Genomic DNA, 11087 nt, shown 5'->3' with positions numbered 1-11087 from the left:
GCAGTCCTGGAGGAGCTGCACTCCCAGCAGCTGACCAGAATCCCAGGGGAACATATAGCTGCCAGGCCAGACCCAAAGGCCGGTGCTGGTACACAGATGCCCAGCAGGGGTGCTGGTATCATGGAAGCACACACCCGGTGTGCCTGCCAGTCCCCACATGGCACCGTGGTGCGCTGACAGACACCCTGCCCACAGCACCTGAGAGGATTAACCTGGTGGCTGCTCCAGGCAGCGGAGAAGGGCAACACATCCAGCAACCAGGAAAGAACTTTCTTCTCCCAGCTGACACACCTGCAACCTGCCTACAGCCACCGCTATCACCATGAAAAGGCAGAAAACAAGAGCGCATAGAAGCTGATGCAGAGAGAGATAAAAGGATCTCCGGAAATGAAACAATATTAAGAGAACTGTGTGAACAATCCAAAAGGAAAAATATATGCATTATAGGGGTACCAGAAGAAGAAGAAGAGAGAGAAAAAGGGATAGAAGGAGTCTTTGAATAAATAATTGCTGAAAACTTCCCCAAATTGGGGGAGGAAATAGTTGCTCAGACTACGGAAGCACACAGAACTCCCAACAGAAGGGTCCCAAAACGACAACACCATGACACATAATAATTAAAATGGCAAAGATCAAGGACAAGGACAGAGTATAAAAGGCAGCATGAGAGAGAAAAAATGTCACCTACAAAGGAAAACACATCAGGCTATCATCAGACTTCTCAACAAAAACCCTACAGGCCAGAAGAGAATGGCATGATATATTTAATGCAATGAAACAGAAGGGCCTTGAACAAAGATACTGTATCCAGCATGATTATCAGTTTAATATGTAGGAGGGATTAAACAATTCCCAGACAAGCAAAAGTTGAGGGAATTTGCCTCCCACAAACCACCTCTACAGGGTATTTTAGAGGGACTGCCCTAGAAGAGAGCACTCCTAAACAGAGCACAGAACAAAACACCCAACATATGAGGAAGGGAGAAGGAGGAATAAGAAGGAAGAGAAATAAAGAATCATCAGACTGTGTTTATAATAGCTCAATAAGAGAGTTAAGTTAGACAGTAAGGTAGTAAAGAAGCAAACTTTGAACCTTTGGTAACCACAAACTTAAATCCTGCAATGGCAATAAGTACATATATTTCAATAGTCACCCTAAATGTAAATGGACTGAATGAACCAATCAAAAGACACAGAGTAATTGAATGGATAAACAAGCAGGATCCATCTATATGATGCTTACAAGAGACTCACCTCAAACCCAAAGACATGCACAGATTAAAAGTTAAGGGATGGAAAAAGATATTTCATGCAAACAACAGGGAGAAAAAAGCAGGTGTTGTAGTACTAGTATCAGACAAAATAGACTTCAAAATAAAGAAAGTAACAAGAGATAAAGAAGGACATTACATAATGATAAAGGGCTCAGTCCAACAAGAGGATATAACCATTATAAACATGCATGCACCCAATACAGGAGCACCAACATATCTGAAACTAATACTAACAGAACTGAAGTAGGAAATAGAATGCAATGCGTTCATTTCAGGAGAATTTAACACACGACTCACACTCCTAGGGACAGATCCACCAGACAGAAAATAAATAAGGACACACTAGAACCGATGGACCTAATAGACATCTATACAACTCTACATCCAAAAGTAACAGGATACACATTCTTATCAACTGCATGTCAAACATTCTCCAGAATAGACCACATACTAGGCCACAAAAAGAGCCTCAGTAAATTCCAAAAGATTGAAATTCTACCAACCAACTTTTCAGACCAAAAAGTTATAAAACTACAAATAAATTGTACAAAGAAAACAAAAAGGCTCACAAACACATTTAACAACATGCTCCTAAATAATCAATGGATCAACAATCAAATTAAAATGGAGATCCAGCAATACATGGAAACAAATAACAACAAAAACACAAAACCCCAACTTCTGTGGAAGCAGTGAAAGAAGTCTTAAGAGGAAAGTATATAGCAATCCAGGCATAATAAAAGAAGGAAGAACAATCCCAATTGAATAGTCAAATGTTACAATTATGAAATTGGGAAAAGGAGAACAAGTGAGAAATAAGGTCAGCAGAAGGAGGGACATAATAAAGATCAGAGAAGAAATAAATAAAATAGAGAAGAATAAAGTAATAGAAAAAATCAATGAAACCAAGAGCTGGTTCTTCAAGAAAATAAAATAGACAAGCCTCTTGCCAGACTTATTAAGAGGAAAAGAGTCCACACACATAAACAGAATCAGAAACGAGAAAGGAAAAATCATGACCGACCCCACAGCAATACAAAGAATTATTAGAGAATACTATGAAAATCTATATGCTAACAATCAGGGAAACCTAGAAAAAATGACAAGCTGGAAAACCTACAAGAAATGGACAACTTCCTACAAAAATAAAACCTTCTGAAACTGACCCAGAAAGAAACAAAAATCTAAACATACCAATTACCAGCAACAAAATTAAAGCGGTAATCAAAAACCTACCCAAGAACAAAATCCCCGGGCCGGATGGATTTACCTCACAATTTTATCAGACATACAGAGAAGACATAATACAAATTCTCCTTAAAGTTTTACAAAAAATAGAAGAGGAGGGAATACTCCCAAACTCATTCTATGATGCCAACATCAGCCTAATACAAAAACTAGGCAAAGACCACACCAAAAATGAAAACTACAGACCAATATCCCTGATGAACATAGATTCAAAAATATTCAACAAGATATTAACAAACCAAATTCAAAAATACAACAAAAGGATCATACAGCATGACCAAATGGGATTCATCCCAGTGATGTAAGGATACTACAACATTAGAAAATCAATCAACATCATCCACCACATCAACAAACAGGAGAAAAACCACATGATCATTTCCATAGATGCTGAAAAAGCAGTCGACAAAATTCAACATCCATTCATGATAAAAACTCTCAACAAAATGGGCAGAGAGGGCAAGTACCTCAACATTATAAAGGCCATATATGATAAACCCACAGCTAACATCATACTGAACAGTGAGGGGCTGAAAGCTTTTCCTCTGAGATCGGGAACAAGACAGGGATGCCCACTCTCCCCACTGTTATTCAACATAGTGCTGGAGGTCCTAGCAATGGGAATCAGGCAAAACAAAGAAATACAAGGAATCCAGATTGTAAAGAAGAATACAAACTGTCACTATTTGCAGATGACATGATGTTGTACATAAAAAACCCTAAAGACTCCACTAAAAAACTACTAGAACTAATATCGGAATTTAGCAAAGATACAGGATACAAAATTAACACACATAAATCACTAGCTTTCCTATACACTAAAAATGAAGTAATAGAAAGAGAAATAAGGAAAACAATTCCATTCACAATAGCATCAAAAAGAATAAAATACTTGAAAATAAACCTAACCAAGGAAGTGAATGACCTATACCCTGAAAACTACAAGACAATCTTAAGAGAAATTAAAGAGGTCACTAACAAATGGAAACTCATCCCATGTTCCTGGCTAGGAAGAATTAATATCGTCAAAATGGCCATCCTGCCCAAAGCAATATACAGATTTGATGCAATCCCTAAAAAATTACCAACAGTATTCTTCAGGGAACTGAAACAAATAGTTCAAAAATTCATATGGAAACACCAAAGACCCCGAAGAGCCAAAACAATCCTGAGAAAGAAGAATAAAGTGGGGGGCGGATCGCGCTCCACAACTTCAAGCTCTACTACAAAGTCACAGCAATCAAGACAATTTGGTACTGGCACAAGAATAGATCCACAGACCAGTGGAACAGAATAGAGACTCCAAACATTAATCCAAACATTTATGGCCAATTAATATAAGATAAAGGTGCCATAGACATACAATGGGGAAATGACAGTCTCTTCAACAGATGGCGCTGGCAAAACTGGACAGCTACATGTAAGAGAATGAAACTGGATCACTGTCTAACCCCATACACAAAAGTAAATTCAAATGGATCAAAGACCTGAATGTAAGTCATGAAACCATAAAACTCTTAGAAAAAAACAGAGGCAAAAATCTCTTAGACATAAACATGAGTGACTTCTTCATGAACATATCTCCCTGGGAAAGGGAATCAAAAGCAAAAATTTACAAGTGGGACTATATCAAGCTGAAATGCTTCTGTAGAGCAAAGGACACCATCAATAGAACAAAAAGTTACACTACAGTATGGGAAAATATATTCATAAATTACAGATCTGACAAAGGGTTGGCATCCAAAATATATAAAGAGCTCACACACCTCAACAAACAAAAAGCAAAGAATCCAATTAAAAAATGGGAAGAGGAGCTGAATAGATAGTTCATCAAAGAAGAAATTCAGATGGCCAACAGACCCATGAAAAGATGCCCCACATTGCTTGTCATCAGAGAAATGCAAACAAAAACCACAATGTGATATCACCTCACACCAATAAGGACAGCCAACATCCAAAAGACAAAGAACAACAAATGTTGGTGATGTTGTGGAGAAAGGGGAACCCTCCTACACTGTTCGTGGGAATGTATATTAATTCAACCATTGTGGAAAGCAGTATGGAGGTTCCTCAAAATGCTTAAAATAGAAATACCATTTGACCCAGGAATTCCACTTCTGGGAATTTACTCTAAGAATGCAGCACTCCAGTTTGATAAAGACAGATGCACCCCTATGTTTATTTCAGCACTATTTACAATAGCCAAGAAATGGAAGCAACCTAAGTGTCCACCAGTACATGAATGGATAAAGAAGATATGGTACATCAACACAATGGAATAGTATTCAGTCATAAGAAGAAAACAAATCCAACCATTTGCAACAACATGGATGGAGCTAGAGGTTTTTATGCTCAGTGAAATAAGCCAGGTGGAGAAAGACAAGTACCAAATGATTTCAATCATATGTGGATTATATGAACAAAGAAACACTGAAGGAACAAAACAAAAACAGCAGAAGGATCACCGAACCCACGAATTGACTAACAGTTACCAAAGGGAAAGGGACTGTGGAGGATGGGTGGGAAGGGAGGGCTAAGGGTGTGGAAAAACAAAGGGGGCATTACAATTAGCATGTATAATATGGGGGGGTATAGGGCGGGCTCTAAAAACACAAAGAAGACAAGTAGTGATTTTACAGCATCTTAGTACGCTGATGGACAGTGACTGTGAAGGGGTATGTGGGGGGGACTTGGTGAAGGGGAGAGCCTAGTAAACATAATGTTCTTCATGTAATTGTAGATTAATGATACCGAAAAAAATCCTACACATCATTTAAAGAAATTGTTATTTACATAAAAGAGAAATATGAAGAGCAGTTTCAATAAACCAAAATATACTGTGTCTCATGGGGGAATTGGTGGCACATCTTCATATGTCTGGTTAATATACTCACAGATAATCAATTTTTTGTCCGTAATTTTCCATGCAGAATGTAAGTCACAGATTGAAAGACATAGAATGATAATGGAAATTATTTTAGCATACATAATTTGAAGCAAATAAAAGCCTGTACCTTGCTCTCCTAAAAAAAAGAATATTTGAATCTTTGAAAGCTTGAATATTTCTTATAAGAGAATTAAAATACCTATATATTTAAAAAAAGGACCAAATATTGATTTCCCCAATCTTAAAGCAAAATATTGGAGATAAAGACTTAACAAAAAGTGCTTTGAAAAAAACCATTTCATCACTGAAATAGCCTACCAGAAAGATTAATTATAAGCACACACTCAGAAACATCAATATGGACTTTCATTAATTAATCCATCATTTGATATTATATGATCTAATAAAGAGATGTATAAAGGATAAAGAATCACAAGTGTGCTTTATTTTTATCAAGTATCACAGTGATTGAAATACAATAGATTTTGAAAATCAAACATTTTGGAGATTAAATCCATGAACATAAATTCTAGATATAAATTTACATATATACATTATATATCCATCATCTATATATGTGTATATATACTGAGACAGGACTTTAGAAGGGCATATTCACTCATATGATGACTATAAATGTAACCCCTAAAATTTTTAAGTGTGTTACTGGAATGCAAAAACTGAGCAATGATGTATTTTCCCAGGAAACCACATTGCACTTGGCCCAGGTATGAACAAGTGTATTTTAAGAGGAAACACAATGGAATGTTAATTTAACGAATGTCTTAAAAGAGTGAGGACATATTTCAGGCATTGGAGAATTGCGGCCAAAGTTCAAAGTTGTTCAAGTATTTTTTGTTCAAGCTTTTCATACTCATTTATTACTTGTTTTTACACTAAACAATGACTAATGAGTCACCAGGAATCTTATAAGTCAGTTACACAAGTTCCTAAATCCTGAGCTTTTTGCTGATGGGGATTTGGATTCTGAAGTATAAGTACAGACTTTTATGGGATTCAGTTCTCATATATAAGGTTAACATCTTTACCCAGGGGAATTCTGGTTTAGCTTTAAGAAATGACACAAATCAAACTGTTTCTGTTTGAAAAGTTTCACATTCATGTCACCTTTTTAGTGGGCAAAATTCTAGTGCAAGGGACATCTGGTTCCACCCAGGAAAATTCCAGCACAAGTTATTGCCACCTCTCACTCCACAATGTAGCTACTTATCCCTTTAATTCATCAAGCAAAATGTTTGGATAAATCAGGCATGACCTACATTTTTGCCTCCATAGATCAAGGAGGGAACAAAAGCATCAAACTATGTTCATACTTGAAGGTCAGTATTTCGAAAGTCCACCATTGCACGTAGTAAACTAAGGTTTCAAGGCTTCCAGAAACCAGAAGCTGGCTTCCCATGTTTTCCATGTCTTAATCCTCCCCCCTCTGTTTCTAAATACCTTACTTGTCTTCCAGCTCTAATCCTTCATTATTTAGCCCACCTTCTGTTTAAGAATGAACAAAAACAGAAGAATTTACTTTTATTTTTATTGAACTACTTTGATATACAACATTACATTGGTTTCAGTTGAACAATGTGGTAATTACGCAAGTATATACATTACAAAATTCTCACCTCTATGAGCATAGTTACCAAATGTCAGCATACAGAGAAATTACATTATTAACTGTACTCCCTATGATGCACCTTTCATCCCCATGACTTTCTGATTTTAAATGAAAGTTTGTAGCCAAAGAGAACAATTTAAATAGTGAAGTTCTCCACCCAAGCCACTACAGTCAGCAGGACCCAGGATCCTGAAGTTCTCTTATACAAACAGATGCTTGTAAAGAACTAATATACAGACATGGTTCTCTCCATATGAGGTCTTTCTTTATGTTGCGATCAAATCATTCCAACCATTTACCAAAACTCTTTCAGAATATTCTAAGGTTTGTTTTACTCTCAAGAATCATGTATCAATTATATGAATAGTTATTAGTAAGAAATAAACATAAGGAAAGCTAAAATTCACTCCAAAAAGATTTTATCATACATATAAAGAATAGTAAACTAGATATTTCATTTAAAGAGATTAAAAGTTAAGTGTATCTGTTAATCCATCCATCTGCACTCACACTGTGGGGTAAATGACAGAATTTCCAGAATCTCCTGCCCAGCCTTAGTTCATTTATAGATCAGTAGATGTTTACCACTGTAGAGGCCCCGTGGATCTGGGGCAAAGGGTGGAGAGAAAATGGCCCATCTCTCCTCTCCTCCATTCCTTGTACGTAATTGGTCTGTCATCTGCTAGTCACCATGGACCCACTAATGAAGTTCCTCAAAGAAGGGGTGCTCAGGGGGTACAGAGCATGCCAGGGCAGCAGAGAGTGAGCCCCAACTGGAGGAGATTTACGGTGCCAAGCATGGCCAGCGAATTTGAGCAAGATGTGAGCAATAAAAATAGTATCTCTCAATTTACCCTTTCCCTTGACTTATTATGGTTTCTTTGGTTTCATAGAGAATTCATCCCAGGCCGGAAACACCTCACCCCTGGATCTGCACACATACACACACACACACACACACACACACACACACACACACACACACACACACTAAAATTATATCAAACAGTCCTGTTTTTAAACTCTTTTATTGGAGAGAATTACTGTGTTTTCTCAAAATAACTCTTGTACATCTTCCGTAGAGCACTGTTTACGTGCCTGTTCCGCAGACTGTAGATGATGGGGTTTAAGAAAGGGGGCACCATGGTGTAGAACACGGCTGTCAGCAGATTTTCAAGAGATGCTTTATTTGCAACGGGACCTAAGACAGCAATCAATCCAGAAAATGTAAACAAAAGAAGAATTACCAACTGGGGGGTACAGGTGGGTAAGGCTTTATTGCGGGCTTCCACTGAACAGATCTTAAATGCTGTTGAGAATATATTGACATATGATATAAACGAAAAAGAAAGGCATACTAAGACAATACAAGCACTTATTATAAAGATCACTGATTGAGAATACTGAACATCTAAGATGATATTCTCATTATCTGTGCTACATCACAGAAATATTGGTTGATCACATTGGACTTGGTGAAGGGAAGCCTGAGCAGGTTACCAGTGTGGGTGGCAGAATAGACCAGCCCACTGCCCCACGAGTCCCTGCTGCCTGTGAGCACACGCAGGGAGTGATGGACATCCTGTAGTGCAGAGGGTGGCAAATGGCAACAAAGCGGTCATAGGACATGAACACAAGGAAAGCGAGCTCAGAACATGCTAAGAAGGAGTACAGGAAAATCTGAGCAGCACATCCTGTGAGGGAAATGGACTTACTACCTGTCAGGGAATTCACAGTTGATTTGGGAACCACTACTGAGATGCTGCAAAGATCTATGGGGGATAAATTGCACATAAAAAAGTACATTGGAGAGTGAAGGCATGGGTCTGTCACAATGACAGCAATGGTCACCAGATTTCCAGCCAGGGCACCCAGATAGATCAGTAAGAACAGCAGACCTTGCAAGACTTGGAGCTCTCAGAAACTTGAGATGTCCATAAGGAGGAATTCCGTGATGGTGGTGAGGTTGTCCATGCCCGCTAATATGCTGCGGGTGTCCTGGAGTCACAAAACAAAGGGATAAGCTGGAGTGGTAAGGGACCAAATGGAGATACTCCACAAAATCCATAAATTAAATTGGCATCACTGTATGGCTTTGAACCACAACATACAATAGAGGAAATGAAGAGAAAGAGAGAGACTGTCGAAATAAATGAAAGTGCATATTTATTGTTTGTGTTTTCTTTCAGTATCGGCTGAGATATCATGAGTTTCAACTGTCATAGGTTTAGAGAATTGAGCATACATAGGATTTAAAATGAAACCAAGCCCTTGACAACCATTAAGCTCATGAGACACATGAAGTGTTTCCTTAAAATTGTCTAATTCTGCCTGGACACATCCCATGACTATGTTCCCATTAATTTCAAAATCTAACATTTGTCCGAGAAGTACTCTGTATAGGATTCCATGTCAGCCCTCTGGGTTTGAACACTCTGTGATCTGTCCGCATTATGCCCTCTCATGTTCTAGAGGACTGGGATGATTTTCATGTCTCCCATTCTGTGTCCAGCTGCTCAGGAAACTTTTACTTAACAAGGCTCATATTGACCCTGAGCTCCCTCAGAAGTATGTAACTACACCAGATATCTCAACATTTCTTTCAATTTTTTAAGAAGTATCTTACTTTTTATTAGACTATTTTTAAAGCAGTTTAGGTTCACAATAAAACTGAGCAGAAGGTACAGAGATATCCCATGTACCTTCTGCCCCGACACATACATAGCCTCCCCCCTTGTAAACATCCCCCATAAAAGAGGTATGTTTGTTCAAACTGATGAACCTACATTTGCACATAATTATCATCCGAAGCCCAAAGTTCACATTATAAGTATACTTTTATCATTCGACCTCAATGAATGTCCACAATAAATCTTCAGCCTGCACATTTCTGTGTTATGTTTAATATACAGCTCAAGAAATATATCATCTGTGGCACTGCAGTCCTTCATTTCCAAGGGAATTTTTTTCAGTGTAGTTTATATTTGTGACAAAGACTATGTATCACACATCTTCAGACCATTTTTAAAATAAAAATTGATCACCTAAAATAAATCTAGAAGCAGAAACATTCAGTATATGATATAAGAACAGATGTTTTATATGGGGGAAAAATAATGCTAGGAATATTGAGACATACCAGAGCTATTTCAGTGATGTGTTCATTAGCAACTTTGAAGAAACACATAAATTACGACTTACCAAAAATTCCTGAGAACTGAGGTAAGAAGCTTATCTTCCCTAACAATTATTTTGCTTTTGTGCAGTCTGAAGGCAGTTGACTATTTGTGATTGTGCCTCTTTCTTCAGTGAGTAAAATTCAAGTAGCAAATTTTTAGAGATGTTCACACTTATAAATCATGCAAACAATTCTTCTTCTGGATTATTTATAAGCATGGTTATCCTTTAAGAAGCAAATATATGAGTCATACTTCTGATGAACCCTGGGGAATATGGAATTACAGCCTTCAGGGAGGCCAGGCTTCTTCATATGCCTGGCTGTTAAATATTCTTTGACCACACCATTTGAGGTCAGTTAAATGTGATAAAGTGTTTCTTGGCAATGAAATTAATATATTTTATGTGTGTGTGACACTTAAAAAAGAGAATTATTTAAAAGTGCTTCCTAGGTCCCTGAAGATCCAGTATATTTTCAAGTTGATGAGTAATTAGAAAAGTTATTTCTATACATTACAGGAAATCCATAAATTACATAACTCCTAATATGATTATATGTTCTTAATGTTTTCGCTTTAAATTATGACGTAAAAATCATACTCAATTAAAATAATTAAAAAGGAGCAAACAACTTATTGATCTTAATTTTAAGAAACCTAAGTAACAATTCTCAATGGAATTTCAAAAGAAGGCAAGTATAAGAAAAAGAAACCATGGCACCTATTGGGACTCATCTAACCAAATATGCTGGGAGCAGATCCTCACACAAGCAATACACGAGCCAGTAATAGTTCCCCTCAGAAGGCAGGCACCACGCCTCACAAGCAGTTCTTAGGGAAGAATCCAATTTGTCAATATTCACAAGGTCCTT

This window comes from Manis javanica, chromosome 14 (genome assembly GCF_040802235.1).
Source record: "Manis javanica isolate MJ-LG chromosome 14, MJ_LKY, whole genome shotgun sequence".
In the NCBI taxonomy this organism is placed as follows: Eukaryota; Metazoa; Chordata; class Mammalia; order Pholidota; family Manidae; genus Manis; species Manis javanica.
Note: the sequence above shows the minus strand (reverse complement) of the source record.